Below are 25,155 nucleotides of genomic sequence, written 5' to 3'. Positions count from 1 at the left end.
AGAGGTGGCAGTAACGCACCAAAAAGTTTTTTGTCGAACACCGTAAAACAGGAAGAGGAAGAAATCATCCTTCTCCCTATCATATGGATTTACTTCCATCGGCTAAACACCGGTACGTTTTTTCTTCAGCTGAAATCAAAAGAAGATATACTGTATTGAAGAATGTTGAACACCTGTAGCCAACAAGTTCCATAGTGGGAAAAACACATGAAAGTTTGCAACATTTTTTCAAAATATCTTCCTTTGTGTTTAGCAATAAGAAACTCATAAAGATTTAAAAACAAGTAAAGGATGCATAAATAGTAACAGCTTTTTCATTTTTGGCCAAACTATCACTTTAAACAGTGTCACGTCAACAAGTAAAAGCGGCTTCAAAAACACTGGACTGAACCGTGAGAGAAGATGTCTAAATCAGAAAAGGAAGTAGCGTGCATGGGATTTTCATTTCACTCCAGTGGAACAGCATGCAACAATGGTCTAAATTTAATTTAGCAGCTACAGCAGAGCTTGTCCATTTCCTGCAGAACTGAAGGACGGGTAAGTGAGATGGATAAAAGCCAACAGTAAGTACAGTACTATCTGGAAAGACAGATGAAATCTCACAGGAGTGGAGAAGGGAACAGCAGGACAGAGATGAAAGAGAATAGTCCTCTGTACTGCACACTCACTAGTGATGAAACCTATATCAAAAAAATATTTTCGGATTTCAGTGGGACGCTTGAACAACTTTGGACTAGCTGGTTTAGTTACACTAATCACTCACATTTTGGGGTTGTTCATGTGCTCAGCTGTAATCTGTAACAATGACCATGATTTTAGCAGTAAAAAACCTACAGTGAAAATCTGTAACCTGGTTAATAGCAAGTTTCCATAATATATACAGTAAATAACTGTAAATTGACTTTCCCAGAATTCCCTTCATGACACTATGCTTTCATTGGCATTACTATGATTCTTTTTGTCCTCATCAGTTGTGTAGTTTTATGTTAAATCTAATTGTAATCATGGAGGAAGACGAGGGAAAGTGGAGTAAGGATCCTTATGCAGATTTTATTCAGAATCGTGGTCAGACAGGCAATGATCAACAACCGGTGCAAGCGGGTACAATCAAGGCAATCCGGAGGTGTTGTCAGGTAACAGGCTGATGGTCAGTTCAGGCAGCAGACAGGGTAAACGATGAAATAAAGCATGGGTTGGAACACATGGAAATAGAGTTCTGCATTACCGCGGCTGTACCGCGGGAGCCATGGGACCCGACCAGATTTCTTTCGGCACGGAAATACATTTCCGAATAAAGCGCAGGAGCAGTCAGTAACTGGTGTATTTTTGGATGGGACCGGGCGGTCTAACAACATCGACTCCCGAGCGACCGAGCACACAGATGTATGTGTGTGAAAGAGACAGTGTGATTCTGCATTTAGTTTGTTGCTGTCTGTGTGTGTGTCACTTGCTTGGCTTGCTTGGTGCTGTGTGTGTGTGTGCATGTGTATGTGTACAGACAGCGTGGTATAGGCTGTCTGGACTCTGTGTAGCCGGGTGGTTTTCGATTTTGTTCTCTTCTCGCCCATTAGCGGGAACGGGCGCCGCAGGTAGAAAACAGAGCGGGTCGGGCAGCGGGACAACGAATGCTGAACATAAGCGGGAGCGGTCAGGTTCGGACAGGAAACAGCTTCAGCTGTGTGAGTGTAATCAATGGAGACTTGGAGCAGGTGTGTGTGTGTGTGTGTGTGTGTGTGTATCCACAATATACATACAATGGGGTTTGCTCGAGGTACCACTGTAATGCTTTCGCTGACTTGGTTAACAAGCAAATGCTTTGTGGTTTGACCCCTGCTTTTATAGGCCCAAACTCTTGCCTTTTTGGAACCTACCACTCTTAAGGTAAGTATCTAGTAAATGTATTTTGATTTCCACACATGAACATTTAACCCATTATTATCATTTAAAGTACAATATAAATATTTGCACAAACACTTAATTTCAGTACTTCATTGTAAAATAAAATTTCTTTTCATATTCGCACTAAGAGAATTGATAGCAAGCATGAGATTGTCGTTGCTAACTGATGAAGTGGTGCAGCCGTTAGTATCTGATCCTTTAGCACCTTTACACGCTTTCATTACTTTTGTTTCTTTCTCATCAGCTCCCTTGTCTCCCTTTTTAACTTTGTTCAGCTTTGTCATTGTTAAATGTACTGAAATGCAATCTTATTTTCACGTATAAATCGATTAAAAAAATGTAGTTTGATCGGATGGAGCTAAAGAAAGTACGCCATTCCATTTCACACCACCAGAAGTTCCCCATGCCAGTAGTTAATAGCAATAATTGTCACCTAAACTGTTATTTTAATCCACTTTTTTATTGTTTAACTAATTTAAACTGTCTTATGAACGCTATCCTTGCAGGATGAGACAGCAAAATGTTGAACAACGACCAAAGACATTAATCTACCTGTACACACACACTGAAAACACATTTTTGACACTGACAGTAATTGTCTTGAAATGTATGGTTGAAGGCAGTATATATTTGTTACAAAAGAGCTGCTCAGACGGTTTTAGTGAAGGAGCTTTAAAGAGAATATATTTAGAGGCACGGCATCCTAAGAAAGGTTCTTTAGACACCCTCTACATTCAGAGTCTGTAAATACAGTATTGAACGGTAAAAGCTGCTGATGCTGCAGCACGATGTTTGGTCATATGCATCAGGTAAACACTGACCTGCAGACAAGTCAATTACATTTCTGAATGACTACCGAAAATGAATAGCCATGCAAGCCCTGAGTTCTGAAGGATTTTAAGCTAAGTAAATCGAAAAAAAAAAAAAAAATACATCCTCCAACCTGCTATTTATCAGACAGCCCAAAGTCATACCACTGGTTAAGCCAATGTTGTTGTGTTGAACATTTATGTACTGTATGTATGTTTGTATGTAAGTATGTATGTATGTATGTATGTTTATAATAATAATAATAATAATAATAATAATAATAATAATAATAATAATAATTCCTTACATTTATATACCGCTTTTCTGGGCAGTCTAGCGCTTTACACAATGGGGGGGGATATCCTCATCCACCACCAGTGTGCAGCATCCACCTGGATGACGCGATGGCAGCCAATTTGCACCAGACCGCACACCAAACACCAGCTAATTGGTGGAGAGGAGACAGAGTGATGAAGCCAATTATGATGTGGGGAGGGTTAGGAGGCCATGATGGACAGAGGCCAGTGGGCAAATTTGGCCAGCATGCCGGAGTGAGTCCCCATCATTATACTGGGGTATTAGGAACCACACAGACCGCATGTTGGGCACCCCCTGCTGGCCTCACTAACACCACTGTATGTATATAGGCATGCATGCATGCTAGTTAGTTAGTTAGTTAGTTAGTTAGTTAGTTAGTTAGTTAGTTAGTTAGTTAGTTAGTTTGGTGTGTTCCACATGAAGCACAACTGCAGCCGACGATCAACGAGATTAGTCAAGCACAGGTGAGGGCGTAGTTGAAAATGAAGTCGTCAAGCTGGACACATCAGGGCTTAAAGTTGCAGTTGTCATGATGATCATTTATTTATTTATTTATTTATTGCAATAACAACAAAATATAAGTAGGGATTAATACGAGAATTATGAATTAAATTTAAAAATCCTATACTAATGCATGAGAAATAAGGGGAAAACAAGAGTGCACATAAAAAGGTAATAAATATGCACAAGTAGGCCTATTAAACACAAAACATTAAGCACAAATTATAGTAGAAACATCTGTCTTTAGACTACTAGATGTTGAATGGTATGTCTATACTGTTCCAGTGTTTGTTTGAATATGCTAAAAGGGGTTTTGTTCTAGCCGGAAAAAAAAAATAAAAATAAAAAATAAGCCTTTCTTCAAAAGAAAAAGTATTATCAGACATAATGTGAAAATTTCCTTGCTCTGTTAAACCTAAATTGGGAAATATTTAAAAAATAAAAAAGTAATATTCAAAGGGGGGCTAATAATTCTGACACTTCAACGGTATAATTTTTTTTCTTGAAGTTTTTGTCTTGTTACTAGTCCAAATCTCTAAAAATTAATCAAGAAGCATTTTCTAGACCAAAAGTTGTTCCTAAAACTCACTTAATTTTGACATATTATTTCAGAAAACAAGACAATATGTTTTGCTTGTCTACAAAATGCCTCTTGATTTAAGAATTGTCAGATATTTGGTCTAGAAACAAGTGAAAAAAAAAAGTAAATAAAAAAAGAAAATGTTTTTTTTTTTTGCTGTGTATATCATGAAATAAGATTTTTGTCATATCACCCAGCTCTACCATAGGAAACATATACTGATAAAAGTCTAGCTTTAATTACACAGTAAGTCACTGGGAAAAAATCTGTCAATTCTCGAAAGCTCTTTTTATACATTCAGATGTCACCTGGTCATTGCAGCCCTGCAGATTTACACAAGCACACAAGAACAGATGGATGATCTCAGCTGAGCTCTCAACCCCTCATGAAAATCTGCAAATGACACTAATTAGCATATTTAACCAGGCTGTCCTGCATACACACACCCACCCACACTCTCAAACGTACACACGCCTCCCTCCGTGAGCGAAATGAGACCCTTCAGCGCTGGCAGTGAATGGGATGTCTAGACTAACCCCTGGAGCACAACTCCGCAAACCACAAATTAAACCAATGCCAAATTACAGAGAGGAAGGGAGCGACGCAGCGAGTGATGAAATGAGAGTGTTTTAAATGTAAGGCAGAGTCGTGCGGGTCTGAGGAGTTTGCGCTTCTGTGGTGTCTCTATCCACTGGGCTAACAAGGCTACAAAAGAAACATTAAAGAAACAGTCCACCCAATAATTGCAATTCTGTCATCATTTATCATTGTCATTCGAAACCCGCAGTATACTGTTAAAAATTCTGTGCAATGCAAATTTAAAACTTCCAAACAGATTCCATATTCAAGATATCTCAATGTAATTTTGGTATGTAGGAAATCTAGTTTCCTCTAAGAAAGTTTAACAGCACGACTGCATTTATTATTGAGTATTTCAGGGTTCTGTGTAGCAATATCAGATAATATGGCTCAGTTGAAAAAAACATTTATTCGTAACTAAAGATAAAATAACAAAAGGTATTTATTTCTTACATTTTTATTTTCCTACAGTGCGCCATTACAACTGTGTATCACTACCTTTGCAATACCCATGCCTTTATAATATATACCAGCTTTAGAACTATGTGAACCTCTGCAATAGTCACATCACAGCATGTGCAGTGCAGATTTGGGATTATAGTTCACTAAACACACGATTCAGTAAACATGAGATTTGTGGAGTCACTGCTGAGATTAACCACAATAGTGAAAGTTTATTAAGTGTTCTTTAAGCATGTGACTGTGAGGAAGAGTTTAAAGCATACAGGCTTGAGTAACTGTATTAGAAACTTTAATAAAGATGTATTTTATTGAATCATTTATACTATGAAAACCACAATTTCTGTATGTGAATACTGTTAGACTCTTTTGGAAACCATAAAGCACTGTTTATTTCACTTTTATCTTTGCTCTAACTGTATTAAAATATGCTTCTAGTTTATTATATTTAAGCAGATGCCCTATAAAATCATCCCAATCAATCTAAATGAATAAATTATTTCCAAATAGAGCTATCCAAGTCATTCATCACCAATTATAAGGTTATCTGCGTTCTGAATGATTTTGAGATATTGAGCTTCAAAAATTTTGCACTCCATAGCAAACAGTATGTGTGTAACATTTGTTTTTGTGAGTAAAACATCTTAAAAAGTAATCAACTTATATTAAAAAAAGCATCCCATAATGTAAATAAGTTGTCATTTAATAAAATTATGCCAATAACTCAATTTTGACAAATATGTCAGATAGAACCTTATAATTCTAAGGTGACGATTTGGTAAAAATTGCATTCACATATTGCAAAACATTATATGTTACAATGTCAGATTTGTTTCAATATTGATAAAATGGTTTGAATAAATATTAAATAAGTTTTTTAAAATGTAATTTACACCATACAATAATATATTGTTGCCCAGCAAACAATTTTATGTTTAATAGACGTCTAAAAAAATCTTAACATAGTCAGCTTGGCTAAATTTGGGCTGTCAAACGATTTGTGGCAAAGTAAAGTCGTTTCTCTCTTTTAATGACCTTGAGAAGGTGATCCATGCTTTTATTTTGAGAAGATTTGACTATTGCAATTCCCTATATGTGGGTATTAGTCAAAATGCCCTAAATAGATTGCAATTAATACAAAATGCGGCTGCGAGACTTCTGACAGGGACTCGCAAGTTCGAGCACCTATCCCCAGTTCTTTCCTCTCTGGGCTGGCTGCCTGTTAGGTCACGGATTGATTTTAAACTATTAATCTTTGTTTTTAAATCCTTAAACAATCTGGCACCATCTTACTTATCAGACCTGCTACATGTACACAATCCTGGTAGGTCACTGAGGTCTTCTGATGAATTTATTCTATCTATACCAAGGTCCCGGTGTAAGCGAAGTGGGGATCGGGCTTTTGCTGTTGTCGCCCCAAAACTCTGGAATGGGCTTCCGCCCCACATCAGACATGCTCCAACTCTACCTGTTTTTAAAAAGCGTTTGAAACACCATCTTTGTTCTTTAGTATTTGAGCCTTTTTAAAGTTGAGGGCTTTGCCTCATGTTTTAATTGTTATTTATGTGATGTAGTTTTTTTTTTTTTTAGTATTGTTTGTGTTCAGCACTTTGGGCAATGTTGTGTTGTAAAAAATGTGCTATACAGTATAAATAAATAAACTAAATAAACTAACTAACTGTCAGTGAAAATCTAATAGACATCTAAAAATAGCCCAAAACTAGACTAGTCATCAAATAGACAGATTAGATAGACTTTATATATGTAGCCATTAGAGCTGTGTGATTAATTCAAATCGAATCGCAATTACAATTCAAAACATTGTGATCATGAAGTAATGCGATATGAAATCTATATATTATTTAATTTCACCCACCCAGAGCAAATGCATAACTGATGGCTGTGTGTGACAGTCTTACTAGTTAATTGAGTGAGCACACTTCCTTTCTGCCCTATCAGAACTGCACAACCGATACAGCCACAATAAAAAAGAGAGAGAAAAAAAACAGAAAAGCGCTGACAAGTGAGATGATGGTGTCTGCTGCTTTCGAAGCATTAATCAACAAATTAATATCAAACAAAAACAGCATTGGTAATATGGAAATATTTTGGTCTCAAAGTCACAGACACTGAACAAAAACAAGTAATTTTTTAAAAGCTGTCGCAGAATTGTTGCCACGGCTTGCAAATTATTGACCTTGACCACAAAATTAATTGTAAATCAAATCGCAATCGCAATATCTGTCTGAAAAATAGCTATTAGATATTTTCCTCAAATTGCACAGCCCTAGTAGTCATTAATTTCTGTTATTTGATGACTAGTCTAGTTTTAGCCAAGATAACTATGTTTAGATGTCTATTACACATCTATTAGATGTCTTAAAAAAAAAAAAAAAAAAAATGCTTGCTGGGTGGGTGGAAGAATCTACAACAAACATTTCTATTCTTGCCTGTTTTAGTTTACAGTAGCTTCACAGTACTTCAGAGTAGCTGGTCCTATGTTGTGGAATGCTCTGCCCCTCTGTATCAGATCTGTTTCATCCCTGCCTGTTTTTAAATCTAGGTTGAAAACGTACCTCTTTAATTTGGCATTTTATCAGTAAAAATTGTCTGTTTTATCTATAATTGTGTAATTTTTTACATATTTGTTTTTTTTTTCTGTTTGTACTGTGCAACACATTGGTCAACCTCTAGTTGTGTTAAATAGTGCTATATAAATAAAAGTGACATTGACATTGACATAGTTGAGCACAAAATCAGAAACAAGGATACAAGAAGCCGATAAAATGTTCAACATGTATCAAAATATCTTCTTTTGTGTTCAACAGAAAGACAATAACAATAATTGATGATGGTTTGAAAGTAATAGAGGATAATCCAAAGTGCAAATGCATGCAAATAATCAATGCAAAACAGTAGTAATGTAAAGAAAACCAGACTGATTATCACATCAGAGATGGCAGACATAACAGTAAAACATGTCGCCAAATACATTTATTTTAAAGCTATATTATGTAAAGACAATAGGTCACTCTATTTAACATCCAATATAAAAATAAAATTCAGTCTAAGCCGAACATTTCAGGAGAATTAATGTTGAATTGCAGAACACTGAGTTTTTTGTTAACAGTGATACACTGAATATCAATAAAGTAGAGGAACAAACGAGCCTTGAAGGACAGCGCAAGATGAAGAGAGCAAGTATTGGATTCAATCCTTCATCCTGGTCTGGACCACGTGACTTGGCAAAACCTGAGACATTTAGATTGATCAGCAGAACAGTTAACCCCCACTGCTCTAAAGATGAGACAGTGGGCAGACCTCCAGCATCCAAACGCATGGCCCCACAAATCCCAACATGCTTTGATTATCATTAGGAGGTCTGGAAGGATAGACATAACCAACACTTTTTTAATGTGGGAAAGTCACTGCGTCCCAGTTCACATATTTTACTAATTAAAGAGCATGCAAGATTAAAACTACTGCATCAATACAGATCCTGCATTTCTAAAGTGTACATTCATTCATGTTTCATTGGCTGAGTAGATGATGGTAAACAGTAATTACCAAATTGGGACAATAAATACTATTGAATTGATACCGTCAGCTGTTTTGTTTAATTTGTTAATATGTCCTCCTTTTTTTTTTTTTCAAAAAAAGAAATAAAACGCTCTTTAGAATAAGTGGAGGTTCAGTAAATTATCAAGGATTTTCAATTTGAATAAAGTTTTACTTTAAGTACACTTAAGCAGATTTTTGTTTAAAGGGAGCCTATGATGAAAATCATCTTTTGTAAGCTGTTGGGACACAACTGTGTGTAGGTATAGTGTGTCCACAGTCATATTGGGGTAATATAAAAACAGGAAGTCTCTTTTTTTAATTTCCTGATGCTAAAATAGGATCCAAATCCCTCCTATTTTGGGGCTGAGTGAGGTTATTTCACCCACCGAATAGATTGACAGCAGCTTATTAACCTGTCTCCGTAGTTGCGAGTACAACTATATCAACAAGAAACGACGTGCATAAAGCAATTGTGATCTGTGTGCGCGTGAACTTTATGACATTGTGTCTGACTCATCGCAGAAAGGTTTTAGTTAAATCCACAATAAATGCATCCCATAATCATTGATAAAGTTCTTACTAGGGGTGCAACGGTTTAATCTACTTATAGTTCGGTATGTGTCATGGTCTCATGGTTCGGTATGTATCACGGTTTTAGGGTCATGGTTTCGGTGCGGTACTGTTTGTGCTATGCTAAGAAACAAAATGCCTACTGAACAATTCAAAGAACAACACACCTATTATTATTGCTTAATAAACACCTGCCAATGCAACATCTTCACACATATGACTGTAGATTTGCATGTTCTCTTATTAATTTAAAGTAGTGAAAATTGTCGGTTCAAATAAATTGCTTAAGAGCATAAAGAGAAGAAGCTTAAACCTCCCCTTTTCTGTTTTACATCTTAATTATTGAGCGCTTTTCAAGTATTTATTACTTCTGTTTACATTATGCTTACATTACCAAGGCAACAACAAATTTCTATTTATGTTTTCTTCATGATTTTAGTATGATTCCAGACAGTTCCTTGTCACTTATCAAAACAAACAAAGTGAATGAAAATTAAGCAAAGAGAGAGTGTTCGGCTCTTCTCTTATTGATTTCAGTGGGAACAGTACATCAAGAAAAATCTTGAAAGATCACAGGGCACACCGATACATTTTTTTTTTTAACCGAGAACCTTTGCATCACTAGTTTTTACTGTAGTTTTTCTCAAAATTTGTTACGTGAGATCTGCTTCCTTCATGTCTGTCACTGTGCTGTTTATCTAATGCAGCCAAGAAGGATATTGAGGCACAGTCTGACAGGCACGTGAAAACGGTGGGCGGTGAGAATCTTTAAAGGCACAGGCAATAAAAACAGTTAAAAAGTGTTCAAAGCATATAATTTCTACATTCTAAAAAGTATAATAAATAATCTGATGGGTGTTTTGAGCTGACACATTCTTTACAGACACATTCTGGAAACACAAAAGACGTATCTTAAATATTGAGAAGGGGGTAAAATGGGTGCCCTTTTAATAAATAAATCATTCATTCATTCATTTTCCTGTCGGCTTAGTCCCTTTATTAATCCGGGGTCGCCACAGGGGAATGAACCGCCAACTTATCCAGCACGTTTTTGTCTTCCAGCCGCAACCCATCTCTGTAAAACATCCACACACACACACACACACACACACACACACACACACACACACACACACACACACACATACACATACACACACATACATACACACTTATACACTAAGGACAATTTAGCCTACCCAATTCACCTGTACCGCCTGTCCTTGGAATGTGGAGGAATTATAAATAAATATAAAACTTTAAAGGTCAAAAAATATATTACTCACTATTTACTCACATTCACACATAAGGAGATATTTTGGAGAAAACCAGAAACCACTGACATCCAAAGTAGGGAAAACAAATACTATAAAAGTTGCCAGTTTCCATCCTTCTTCAAAATATCTTATTTTGTGTTCTACAGAAGAAATAAAGCCAAACAGATCTGTGACAAGTGAAGGGTGAGTAGATGATAGAATTTTCAACTTTGAGTGAATTGTCACTTTAAGATTTTACAATTATGCATCTTTTTTTTATATAACTACATATTCAAAAGTACAAGTTTTCCATCAGCAGTGGTATGTGCATTTTTAGTGCATAGGTTATGATGCTCCATTAAACTGAACAACGGAAAAGTCAAAATTTCATTCTCCCGACTTGGAAATGTGCAACGGAACAAAATGACTCATTCTCCAGAGCGAGACAGCAGACATACGAAGATAAAATTCATAATGCAATACATACACGCAAATATCACAAACCCCCTACACTGCAGAAAATACAATTTGAGGGAGGAAATTGCTTTGCATCAGTGAGCGACTTCACATCAGTGCCAAAACAAAGATCATCCCTGTCTGCCCCTGTCGGTCGGTACCCTCCGCTGCCTTCTGCATCCCAGACCTCCCAACACACCCTCTCCGACCAGGGTTTATTTTATTTTTCATTAGCCGGTTCCATCTGCAGTACGCGCAGTGAATAAATAAGAAGCGCAAACACAGGCACGCCGCTGTGTGATGTGATGGGGCTTGAAGGAGGACACGGCGGGAAACGGGCCGAGATTTGGGACCGAGATGTGACTGCGACGCATTTCATTGTGGAGATCAGAGGCAATCAGCCGTCAGGAAGCACCTGCGAGCTCAGCGGGACCAGGCCGCCCTCCTCTGCCCTCCACGGGCCACCGTCGACATGCTTTATGAAATATTCACTGATTATTGGAGAGAAATGCAGCCTGTCGCAGGAAAAATTGAATGAGAGCAAACATGAGGGAAGCGACACATGGAGAACAAGAGAAAGAGAAGCAGCCTGAAGCGCTGGTTGCTTTCGCCTGAGTGCTGACATTGATTAATTGAAGATGCGAGACCTGCTGTGCGCTTTCTCTCTCACACGAACACCTTTTTATGGCCAGTTTATGGAGGTCTGAGGGTGTTTCTGAGTGTCAGCCTGTGGGCGGATGCCACCTAGCCCATCAGGGGGCTTCCGTAAATGATTTCCTTTATTAGAAATAATTGAAGAATGAATGAGCACAGCCATGTGGAATAGCTGGAAAGGCAATTTTGCCACCATTTGCCAAGAACCAAATGTCATTTGACATTGAACCCAGTCAAACGATTTTGAGGGATCAAAAGTTTCAGTTTTCACTTCGGATCTACGGCTCGCACAAGCTAAATTCATTTAAAAGGTTTCTAAATGTCGTGATTTATGAAAAAAATCCTAGAAATCATGAAGTTGAAAGTCGTCAGAGCTGTTTCCAACAAATTAATATAGTTTTGCTTTCAATAATTAAACATGGGTTGGTTCAAATGTTAAATATAATTTTTTACTTGGTTAAAACCAGTTAAATTAGATCTCATCTGTTCACTGAAAGTCTAAACGGGTACATTTTGTTCAAACTGATCCATTTTTCAATTATTTATTTCAAATTACTTTAGTAAATATAGGTTGTTTTCAATCACATGGTTTGGTGACACGCGAAATTCAGATCAAGGGCAAAAACTGAATGGGAAACAGAGAAAAGTCTGTATTTCTGTGATTTATACCATATTATATATAATATATAAATAGAAAATAGCCACATATGTTGGGCATGATCCTTATATTATGAAGAGGACCGAGTAAGCGACTAAAATTTATTTGCTTGCTATTGAGGCAGTAGATAGCTACTGTAAGCTATTACACGAAAAAAAAAAAATAAGACAGTACTACAGTGTTTTGAAGCATACTTTAGTTAAACTGCTGTAGTAACTATATGGTTATGGTACATCACAACTGTAGTAGACAAAAGATCAAACAGGCTACATTTTAATAATTATTATACACCATCACAATGCACCACAGTTTGCACAAGCATTATAGTATTTATTACAGTTTATCAATTTAGTATGCTACAGTATTCGGTAGCATTCATTAACAAAGAGCTGTAGTGTACATTAAACACTTTACTATAGTTTGGTTCAAAAACATTCTATGAATGACTGTAGTTTTTTCCATGCGGATAATGTTATATCTTCCAGACATATACACGAAAAAACAGATGAAAGCACACAAAGGCGAGAATGCATTGTTGGCATAGGACGATAACCGTTTTAAAGCTATACTGCGGTTTAATAAAGTCAAGGTTTGAAAACTGCCAAAATTTTCTGCCATACTATTCCTAAGGTATGTTTAAGATTTTTTTATGTAATTTTTTTTTTTGATAGCACAACAGTATTTCCAGCAGAAAAGATATTCAAAGATGAAGACAGCAGAAGTCATTTACTGATTTCAATTATTTAGCCTGACAAAATATTTTAAATGTTTCTCAAAGTAAAATTATTGTGTTCAAAGGGAAAAAAGTTCTAATTTTTACCCCAATATTTAAAAACAATATGTTCTAGAGCAGTAATCACTATACTGTGATACTGTAATATTTTTATCCAAGTTTATCATACGGTCAGAATCTTATACCGGCCCATGCCTAATGCATAGTCTACATTATTACTATTATCATCATTATTTATTTATTATTTTTTTTTACTGGACAGAACTCCACAATAATAACCATCTAGTTTTGCTTGCAATGATAGCATTTCTTTTTTGTTGTTGTTTGGTTGTTTATTCTGCCGAAACGCCAGTAAAAGCATGAATTATTGCAATACAAGACTTCAAGATACAAGATTTCAGTGCAGCCATTGAAGGGCAGAGTACACTATTAATGTTCTTCTGAATTTTGTATACGTTAACAAAGAATACACAAAGCTAAGCCTGTATATAATAATTATTAGTGCTGTCAAAAAAGTTTGTACACATGAATATATTGAATGAATGGATATTACATTCTGCCTTTTCATCCATTTTTAAGCCAATTTCTTTAACTTTTTCCCACTTTATGAGCAAAACGTTTTGGAAGTCTATAAAAGTTGTTCAGCATTTATTATATTAGCTGATTTAAACAATTATAAACAGCATAAAACATAAACGTTTTTTATCTCCTGATAGCGATTCCTATGTAGAACAATCACTTCCCGCCCACCATCTTGTGCATCATCAATGACGTCATGTAAAAAACTACCTTTTAAGTTAAACACACACACAAAAAAGAGAATGTAAATATTATTTCATTATTTACTCACCCTTTACTTGCCTTTATGAGTTTCTATCTTCTGCTGAACACAAAATAAATTATTCTAAAGAATGCTGGAAATCTGTAATCAATGACTCTCTTTAAAATATCTTAGTTTGTGTTCAGCAAAAAAAAAAAGAAAAAAAGAAAAGAAAAGTGAGTAAATAGTGATTTTTTGAGTGAACAATCCCTTTAAATGAATTCCATTGGAGAAATTGTTATGCACATTTTACTTGGAATGTGTCAGTGGTTTTCTTTCTCAAGATAATGTACTGCTACATTTTTGCAAGGTGGATTTTGGGATAGCAAGCATTAATTACAAGTGATGCCCACATAGAGAGCTTTTCAACAGGATGACTGCAGTAATGCCAAGATCCAGGATGGATGAAAGTAAGCAGCCAGATTGAAGACTACTAACAAAGTCTGACCATATTTAAGTCCAAAACTACTAATTTAGACGCAAACAGACTAAAAACGAGTATTTAGTCAGCAGTCTTCTTTTTTATTTATTTGGAGAAAATAAACATTTTAAAAATTACACTTAAACATTTACAATGTATTACAATGTGTGATTTTTTGCTATTTACATTTATGGAAAATGTGTAAAAATAAGAACAGTATTACACAAATGATAAAAAATTCATTGAAAATCTTATCAAAAACACAAATTGAAAAAGCCTCTTTGTCTAATACATCAATTGTAGGCTTAAATCTCTAATTGTATAGTTTTACTCTATAAAGTGTTAACATTTATGAGAGTAAACCTAAATTAAAGTATACCTGAGTTCAAAACATTCATCCTTCAAATAGTACTTTCAAGAAATAAAAAGGGCAGGAAGTACATCATTCCAGTTGTTAACAGTGCAGTTGCAATAATAATAAAAAAAATAACATAGAAAACAACTTCTTACTGTTAAGCTTATAAATAAAGGTTATTAACAACAAAGCCATTACCTTTAACCTGCAACCTTGGCACATGGTGCTAAGTGTATCCATGACAGTTTGGAGCAAAAACTTTTTATGTGTAAATAAAATCTTGGGATATTGAAAAAAGTCAATAAAAAATAACTTGATGATCCCTTATTTATTATACAGGTGGTTTTGCTAATTATCTTGCTTAATTAGTTTATAGCAGAAATTTCAAAATATAGTCTAATTAACACTAAGAGCCCTATCATTGATTTGATTTGTAGATTTGTTGCTATTTTAGAGGATTGCAACCATAATTTTCACATTTTTGCGCCACATTTAAAAAGCAAATCCATTTGCACGAATGGAGTCATGGGTGTGCTGGTTTAAAAAGGAGGTGTGTTAAGGTCAATTTGAAATATTGAAATAGACCATGTAATTTACCAAGTAAAAGCTGGTTTAAAGTCCAGTGCAGAGCATGCTAGTCATGCGCCTATGCAGGTTTAAAATCTTAATATACACAAGATGTACAGCAATAAACATATTTATAAATGAAAACAAATAAATAAATGATAATAATAAAAATAAAGAAATTATTCAAGTGTTTCAAAAATTATTATTTACTACATAAATATGAAAAAAAAAAAAATACTGCCTCCATGCTTTCTTCATCTCGGGGGGCTTTTTCAGTTTATTCTTGACAATTGGCATTTTTTTTTTATAATGTTATTATTATTATAGATTTGTCCTCCTGCCGGGTATTGGAGACGTATGCATCACCATATGGGCCATATAAATAGGATGTGTGTTTGGATATAACTAAATTATTTTACCACACTTGTTATTATTGGTCATTTATTCTCCCTAGTGAATCATTTAGTTTTTCCATTCAGTTTTTCCATGGACAAAGTACACCATGTAAATAGCAAATGTGAGGATAAGCACAACCCTGTTAAACCATACGCCACAGCCCAAAGCCCTATTTTTTCATTCTTAAAATAGTAAAAGTGGATTTGGACATGGCCTTAATGCTTTAGCGCCATGCGCCTTAGACTTTGGTCCTAGATCATTAAAATAGAGCCTGAGTAAACCGGAAGTTACATTTAGTTTAGCATGTTGATGTATTTTCAAATAAAATGGAATATTGAGTAGACGGCGGGGTTTAACTGTTCTGCATTATTCTCTCAATGATAGCAAATTAACTGTAATCTAACTGTGGCTAAAGCCATCAAACACATCAACAGAAAAATTGCCACTCCAAATGTTGAAGCAAATGGTCAGACTTTGATTTAGGATTACCAGAACATGTTTTTTTCATGAATTGAATTCACTTAAACATGTATTTTTCACCTAAAGAATAACTATATCCACTAACATTGTAAATTTAGATTTGAGACAAACCAAAAAAAAATAAAAATAAAAAAAACATAAATTTACAGACCATTTCTTAAAAAGTGTTCAAAGTAGAGGTCAGCAGCACATTTCTAAATGGACATACAGAGCGGTGCGCTCTGACTCACATTAAACCAGTCAATAACTTGCTAATGTGCCAAACTCTTTTAAAATATTTAACAAATAAGTCAATAAACCGGCTGTGGAAGATCCATTGGAAGCTGATACTAAACCTGCAATAGCCTGACAGCCGAGTCTACAATCACATCCGACAAAGTCTGACAAATTAATGACAGTAAAACAAGCCATCAACCAACACCTGAGCATGTCAACCCGCTGTCAAGTTCTTTCCTTTTTTATTTAACCCACACAACGAAGAACAACACACATGTACACAAACTTGACTCAATACCCTCAGTCTTAATAAGACACAGTGGCCCGTATGGCCAGCTCTGGCATAAACAGACTAACGGCTTGTTTATTGTGATGTAGACAGTGAGGGGTGTTGGTGCTAATGGCCGAGATACAGAATGTGCCAGAGAACGCTGAGAGGATGGTGCCGTAATGATGTCCCAAGGCCGAGGACTGCAGCAACCGGCATAATTATGTCCCCATGAGCCACGCTGGATGAGAGACGGAAGCTTCGCAGCACATTAGCGTCACCGACACACCAGTCCATGCCATGGAAAGAGACAGGACTCAACGATGACTCTCGTGTAATAAATGTGTATGTAAGTGCTTGTGTCAGCATGTGGAATCAGAATAACAACTCCGCTAACATTCGCGTTAACAGTTACGCTTATATATTTGCTGTCACGAGCGCTCGACAGGGGCGTTAAACTGTCTGGCTTTATGTCTAATGGCTAATAACTCAAGCCTAATTCATCCTCGTAACCCCAGACAGTGAATACATTGGAAACACTGAGCAGATCCAACAAATTGTCATGCAGAATGGACGCGAATAATAATTCACAGCAGTTATTGTAACGGCAGACATTAAGTCCATCTCTATCAACCAAGTGAATCTAGTTTAATCTATAATATGATCAAAAGCAGGAGGCAGGCACATTTGGATGAATTTGAAATGGGGAAAAAATGTAGGAGGCAAAAATCCATGCAGATTAGGACATATCCATACAGTCTGATTAAGTAGTAAAGCCATAAGGTAATCGATTAACCCAGGCTCATTCTGAAAGTGTACCGCTATATACATTCCTGAAGAGCAACAAATATGTCCCAAGATGTATGTTTGCAGTTTTTGTTTTTACAAATCTGCCAGAGGCCGCTGTGTATGATATTTGACATCTCAAATTTCTCTCGTAAGTGCCATTCATGCCAGAAGTTCTCGCATAAATCCACAAGAGGCCGCTGTCGACTGACTGACTGACTGACTGACGGATCGTCAGAACCACCTTCCTCCTTCCGTTAACCCAACCAATAGTGTTTTCAAAAGCACAGGTTAACCCGCCCACCCACTTCCCTAAACCCAGCTGACAATGTTTTAAAAAGTAATCCATAAAAAGAAGAGCCTTTGCCTGATTTTTACCATGTTATTAGATTTTAACACATTCTCACCCTGTTATTTATTTTATTTTATTTTTTGGCGTCTGTTTTTGTTTTACCCGGTTTCTGGAACCATTCTTCGGCAGACACGAAGCTCATCATCATGGTCAACTCCTCTCTGGATCCTATGTCTGCCAACGTGCATCGAGAGCTACTGGACAAATTGGTTGTCCCATATTTACGTCTGGCTGCATAATTCGGCAATCTATAGAAATGTACATAGGGCTACGTTTTCAGAATAAGCCTAGGTTGCAATTGACAGACTAACTAACCAACTTTAATGACTGCAATCCCATGCATTATTAAGTACTAAGTACTATAACTTTCATTGTAGCATTGTTATTGAACCTAAAACTGATAATATTAAAATGTTGCCAGGAAATGTAAGTAAAGCTGAAATAGTTTGTAAATATTAGATGGAAAGAGTAAAAAAAAACTATCTGCATCAGAATTTGCATAGGTCTTCTACTGTGAGGTACTACATTTGAAGGAAACACTATATTTTGAGGGTCCATTTGAGTATTAGTAGACTGTCCGCTTAATATCTGTTGATACTGCTCCGTCAACAGACATTTAACTGACTATAAGAAACTTATGCAAGTACTTGTCAACTTACACTAACCCTAACCCCAACCCTAACCCCAACCTAACAGTCGACTTAAAATCTAATGAGAATTAGTTGGCATGTAGATGCAATGTAACTTAAATTCAACAAACAGGCCATCAAAATAAAATGTGACCCATTTGAATATAAATTTACTCAACCAAAAGGTTCAGTTTATTATTTACAGTATGAATGTGAGTAGTATAATTAGAATTTGGACATATTATGTCCTCCATTTGTCATTATCACATGACCTCAAGTAAAGGTAATGACCATAATTATGGCAACAATAAAAATGTCAAAAACACATAATACTACATTGTACTACATAAGTAAAATTAACATGGATAATAAAAAGTTTGGGCAGAGGAGAAATGGCCGTGCCCAACTGGTTTCTATCACGATATTTTCCTTCACTTTCTTCAATTGGTGAAGTTTGTCCCTCGCCACTGTTGCCACTGACTTGCTTGGTTTGGGACTGGATTTGTTGCTACACATCGATGGATTTGCTCTTTAGTGTTTAGATTTTCAGCAGTGAAAATTAAACCATGCTGAACTGAACTAAACTGAACTTTACCTCTGAAAACTGGACTGACAGTTTCAATTTACTATAATCTTCTATGTTCAGCTGCTTTGAAACAATTTACATTGTAAAAGTACTAAACAAATACAGTTAAATTGAATATTAATAATATAAAAAGCGAATTCAAATGATCTTGTCATTTGTTTTTATGGTTACATATGATTTTCAGTTGTGTCTTGTCTGGTTTATCGTTATTTTTTCCTATTATATGTAATCCTTGTTTTGTGCTGAATATTTTCAATGTTGTGTGGTTTTACTCCACCTACTTCTGCAATATTCTGTTTTTCTAGAGGATGTATTATTAAAAGAGTGTTTTGCGATTCTGCTCTGTTGTCGGGTGCTTTATACAGCCCCACATGTGACATATTCAGACACAACTGAACAGGATGAGGCAGAATATTGTATACCACAAAACAATGGCAAGAAATGTTTATAGCAATCTTTTTTGTGTAATTGTCATAGTGTGGGATCTGGGGAAAAACAGTTCAGCCTCTCGCGATCCCCAAGGCTCTATGCTGGTTGTGGAAATGCAAAATGAACCCAATACAAACAAACATGATTGGCTAAAATTGGCTAAATGATCATTTAAAAGTGTGTTTCAACCAGCATAAATATATATGACAATATATTATTGCAATAGTGTGCAGAAACATACAGTGGGAACAATGCATCAATTTACCATCAAATGACTTGTATGTCCTGTGTTTTTTTTTATTTTTTTTTTTTTTTTATGAATCAGTTAAAAAAAGAGTTTTAAATGATTCTAATTAATCCAGAGCCAGTTATTTGAATAATAGTGTTACAATTAACCACATATTTCTAATCAAATAATTTGCAGGTCACTTAGGTTTCAGTTTTTTTTTTTTTTTTTTGCAATTATCATCCACAAATTGCATAATTTCCAAATGATTTTCAATAGTTTTAGAAACGAACAAGCCTCCCCTCCTATGACAGTCCTCCTATGAAGTCCTATGACAGCCATTAATTCCCTGGCTACTGATTCATTTTGATTATAGCACAAAACGAAATCTAGGCCTTAGTTAAATTATCTGCATTCAACCTTCCTGCTTCACAGCAAGTAAAACAATCATTCTCTCTCTCTAATAAGCCAATAATAGTATTAGGACTCTGGTAAACACGGTATTGATGAGTCCCTGGGTAGAGTTGATTACAGAGGCTGAAGTGGACTGCTAATGACTATTAGCTCAGAGCTAATCCTCTCCAACACACAGCCAGACCTCTCTGAACACGCTTCAATTGCGTGTCGGATGCAGAGACTATGCAGAATTAAATGTGATTCAATTAATGTGACAGGTATAGGTTTTAAATGGTTTTAAAACAACTTCATAGTAATTTCAATAATCTTAAAATGTCATGTGTTGAATGTTTTTTGATGAATATTTTATTATGTACATTTGTATTATAAACTTGCTAAATGATTGTAAAAGAAATTGGTAAAAAGAAAAAAAAAAAGAATATTATTATTATTAGATTCACACTCCAAAGATGTGAAACGATAAAGTAAAGTTGATGTAATGCGCTGTACAAAGCATTTAGGTGACTTTACTTTGAAAAAGTGAGCATTACTTAAAGTGATTAGTTAACTTCATAACATTTTACTTGAAGGGGTGTTGAAGATTGTCATGAAACATTTTTAATTATGACATACATGTCATGAGTATTAAGGAGATTCTATGCATGTTTATGACAACTGTCATTTAGTGTAGTATGCTTAGCTATGTCAATTTTCAAGGTAGTAAGACATTGTCTGAGATGTCTTTGCTATGACAACTTGACATAAACAAATACACCAGAATCTGTCAGAGTCTTTGTCATGACAACCTAACATTACAATGCAACATAATTTGCCATAAATGTGATTGAGTCATTTTATTTTTCTGCATTTTGAGAAGAATTGAATTATAGAATTTATAGAAGTGAATTTTCTATAAAATGCCATGTGTCAAGTGTTAATACTTGTTCAAATATTTGTATTACAGTGTCACAAAAACATGTCATCTTAATATTATTGAAAAATTATTTTAAAATTGTATCAATGTAGGGGTACAGATTAGGTGGAAACGAACGTGACCCCATGAATTAATAACATTTTTGAACTTGTGGGATAATCCAACATTTATAACAATTGCAAATCCATAGCATATCCAATTAACTTATACCACATGTCTTTGGACTGTGGGGCAAACTGGAGCTCCGGGAGGAAACCCACGCAGACGCGAGGAGAACATGCAAACTCTACACAGAACTGCCAACTGACCCAGCCAATTCTCGAAGCAGCAACCATCTAGCGCTACCTACTGCGCCACCACATCAACCCAATTGTTAAATCATTAAATAAAAATAAATATATGTTGTACAAGATGTTAGAATTCTATAATCAGCATTATCAGAAATAGTAGCAAAGATAATTTTAGCTGGTTCTTTCTTGATTTTATTTTTATTTAAATTACAATTTCTAAGTTCTGTTTGTTAAATAATATGTTTGCAGTAATATTTTTGTATAAACGGAAAGCAAATTACAGTTGTCTCCTCCTTTTTTCGCTGATCCAAAATATGGTCCAATCCGTGACTCAAAAAACGTAGTGTGATCCAAACCATTAGATTTGTGATCCATTACACCGCGCAACATTTTTGCATTTAAATAAACACCCTTCAAGTAAAGTGTTCATGTTGACTTAACTTAAAAAAAACAGAGTCAAACATTTGCCTTAAAATTAAGATAATAAATTTTGTGCATAATTACCAAAATTAAGTTAGGTTAAATTAACAATTCCAAATTACATTAGGTTTACTTATCTTTTTACAGCAAAGTTAACTTGCTGCTTTTAAATTTGAGAATGTGTGTGTGCACATGTGCGTGTGTTTCCAAGCATTGGGCATTGCATGAGTTACTTTCTGTGTTGCAGCAGGAAGGCTATCTGGCGGTAATACATGCCAGAATTATTGGCAGTTCACTACTCTGTGGCGACCCCTGATAAATTAAGGGAATAGACCAAATGAAAGTAAGTGAGTGAGTGAGTGAGTGAGTGAGTGAGTGAGTGAGTGAGTGAGTGAGTGAGTGAGTGAACTGTAAGACCTCACTTCCACAAAGATAAATTGCAATCAAGTTTTCAGGCCAGCCTTACAGCATAAACTCAGGACATATCAATCACTCTCATCAGGCAAAGCAGCAGCAGCCAAGCATGGGGTACAAGACATGCCTACAGGCCCACTGCCCAATCCCTTAAGACATGCCCTTCACCACGAGCAAACACGAACTCATTAGAAAGGGATTATGGGTAAAAGGGAGAAAAGGTCAAAGAGAAGGGGATTTTTTGAAAGTCTTTGGATGCGCAACTGCATCAGAGTTTCATCTAAAGATGCGACAGACTTGAAAAACGATTAAGTTCTTCTTAGCGTCTCCATCTGCTTGATCCTGATGTTAATTTCAAAAAGAAGAGAGATCGACAGATTTTAAAGCCGTCTCGCAGACACGTCTCATCGCCGCACTTTGCAACATTCAGCATCTCCAGCTGACAGCCGTGAGATGCCGTGTGCTTCTGACTCAGCACAAAGCTTTGTTTCTCCCTGATGTCATTGTGCTATTCATCAGCGCATCTGATGTTCTGCAGCGGTGCACATTCCCCTGTCAGAACTGAAGGAAAAAGACTGCGTGTGTGGATAAGAGAAAGACTTAGATGTGAATATTTGTTCGGCGTGTCGCAACTGTCAGGGCTGCTGGATTCAGGATCAGAAAGCCTGACAGAGTGCTGCTGATGTCTCCAGAGCCGTGTGCCACTGCGCCCTTCACAACGGCCTTGTCTGACTGACAAAACAGAAAGAGAGCACCAGACTGGACTGAGATTCGGCGTTCGGGCCTCTGGTGGTGGAGCAAAACTGATTTTAGCAACAAAACACGCTCCTCACGTATGTACACAGGGCTGATGTACTGTATCAATAATCAGGCAGACTCAGTCTGAATACACATGCTCACTTTCACTCGCTCAGAGACATTGATTCAGTAAGACTTGAGGTTTTGAGAAGGAAATGTAGGAGGTAAACACAGATACATGAGGGAACTGGGATGTGTTCAAAGTAAAAAAGGGAAAATAGTTCAATCCTTTACAAAAAAACAAAAAAGCTAGTTTGAGCATGGTACGAAAGCCATAGCAGATGATAACACCATGTTTTGTGACAATAAAAAAAGACATAAAAAATCTTTATACATTTGTGGAGATCGTGACTTTTAAAGCCCTATGGCTGCATTTCATCTTTGAACAGGATTCTACGGGAGGTATAGGGCTTTTTTACACGATTGCTTTTTACAACTGTCGATCGGGTTTAGGGAAGTGGGTGGACAGGTTGACTGGTGCTTTTGAAAACACTAGTGGTTGGGTTTAGAAAAGGAGAAGGGTGGGTCAGTTGATCGGTCAGTCAGTCAGTCATTCAGTCGTCAACAGTAGTGGAGAGCAGCCATTGGTGAATTTATACAAGAATAGCAGGTGCAACTGGCACTCAGAGATTTGAGATCTGAAAAAGCAAACACAGCGGCCTCTGGTGTATTCGTGGAAACAAAAACTGCAAAAAAAGTCACTTTTGGGACGTATTTGGCACTCTCCAGAAATGTATATAGTGGTATGTTTTCAGAATGAGCCTGGGTTGGATTTGTGTATTGTCTCCTCAAAAAAGTTTGTTTGAACAACTGACCTATATAACCATTCTATGTATATTGTGAAACTCCTTATATAAAAAATCACAAATAATAGATTGTAAAAGCAAAACTTAAAGAGAGAAAAGTGGTTAAATGGATATTTTACAACAAAAAAAAATAAATTCTGCTGTTATTTACTCATTCTTGACTTGTTCCAAATCATTTTATCCTCACTATGTCAATGTTCACCGGTTCCCAACATTCTTTAAAATATATATTTTTTTGTGTTCAACATATATAGAATAGCTCATGGTTGACTAAATGATTACATAAATTAAATTATTGGGTGAACTATCTTTATAAAAAGTTTGTAGATTAGATCTTATGAAACAAGTTAACATCCAGTACAATACACTATACAGTGTACAACTTTCAATTAATACATTTCTTTTATTCTATGTTTAAAGCAAAGAGTGTGAATTTGTACAGTATGTGTTTTATAGCTGACCACTGTGACTCAATGGACCTCGTACAATACACCAAAACAATGGAGGACAAAAATAGCGAAGAACATTATTTCAATCAAAACTCTGACTTACATGTAACTCAGTTGCTACATTTCCAGCAAACAGTGAGCTGGCTAGTTAGTCTCTCCAACAAATCACTAAAACACTATTTAAGTGTAATTAAGCAGCAAGTTAAGTCATTGTGTCTGACCCTAACCTACGGTATACTACTGTAAAAAAAGTGTTTTTTTTTTTTCTTTTTTGTTCTCCTGTTGTGCTCAATAAATGACCAAATGACCAGATAAGGGTCTCATGACCTTAAGGTTAACTTCGCTTCACATTTTTCTCCAAATTTCAGTAGGTAAAATATTGACTCTAGGATAAACTCAAGAATGACCAAATGACCAGAGAAGGGTCTCATAACCTTATGGTTAACTTTCTCCAAATTTCAGGAGGAAGAACACTGACTAGATAATTATGCTGACTCTACAAACCTCAAATTTGTGCTTTGCAATCAGAAATAATGTGCACCTACTGTAGCTGAGAAAGTGGGCCTAATCAACTCACTCTTCTGTCTTACCTAATTGGCCGACCTTTGACCAGCACCCAAACTTTGACTTTAAAGGTGAGGGTTTCTTGCTGAAACATTGGAAGCTCAGCCAACATGTGTTTTGGTTTTCCAATGTGACTGCAAAGGGCTCCCCAGTGTTTGAAGAGAAAAATTATGGCACGTCTCTGAGGTTGTATATAATTATATCAAATTGCTTGGGATTTCATTATCTGTCTTTTATTCATGTAATCCTTATTACTCATCTTTATTTTGCGGCCTATGGGCCTTTTATGCAATTTTGTTGTATTTTGATTTATAATGTTCATGAGTATGATTCATGATTATAGACCCTTTTCACATTTCCGGGTTTCTCAGAAGCAGAAGACGTCATAGTTGAGTACAACAAATATATTTTTTAACAATCCTAGTTGCTGAAATAATAAAAGAAAAACTCCATGATGGTGTTATAAAAACTGTTAGAAAAAGAAAAAAATATTTATGTGAGGCTGATGACGGGAGCCAG

At 35.9% G+C, this 25,155-nt stretch overlaps 1 protein-coding gene and 1 long non-coding RNA gene across 11 annotated transcripts in view; one reads left to right on the top strand and one right to left on the bottom strand.

The window, feature by feature from the left end:
• The window catches only part of LOC147832506 (uncharacterized), a 33,645-nt gene extending 14,402 nt beyond the window's left edge, over positions 1–19,243 (top strand). The window contains exon 2 of the long non-coding RNA XR_015945329.1: positions 16,641–19,243. This is a non-coding gene — a long non-coding RNA (uncharacterized LOC147832506). The remainder of the gene's footprint in view (positions 1–16,640) is intronic.
• ptprua (protein tyrosine phosphatase receptor type Ua) overlaps positions 1–25,155 on the bottom strand; it is a 438,644-nt gene that overhangs the window by 373,533 nt on the left and 39,956 nt on the right. The window lies entirely within an intron of this gene.

Source organism: Danio rerio, chromosome 19 (genome assembly GCF_052040795.2).
Source record: "Danio rerio strain M-AB ecotype USA chromosome 19, GRCz13ab, whole genome shotgun sequence".
Classification (NCBI taxonomy): domain Eukaryota; kingdom Metazoa; phylum Chordata; class Actinopteri; order Cypriniformes; family Danionidae; genus Danio; species Danio rerio.
This window is presented reverse-complemented; position numbering and strand designations above follow the sequence as displayed.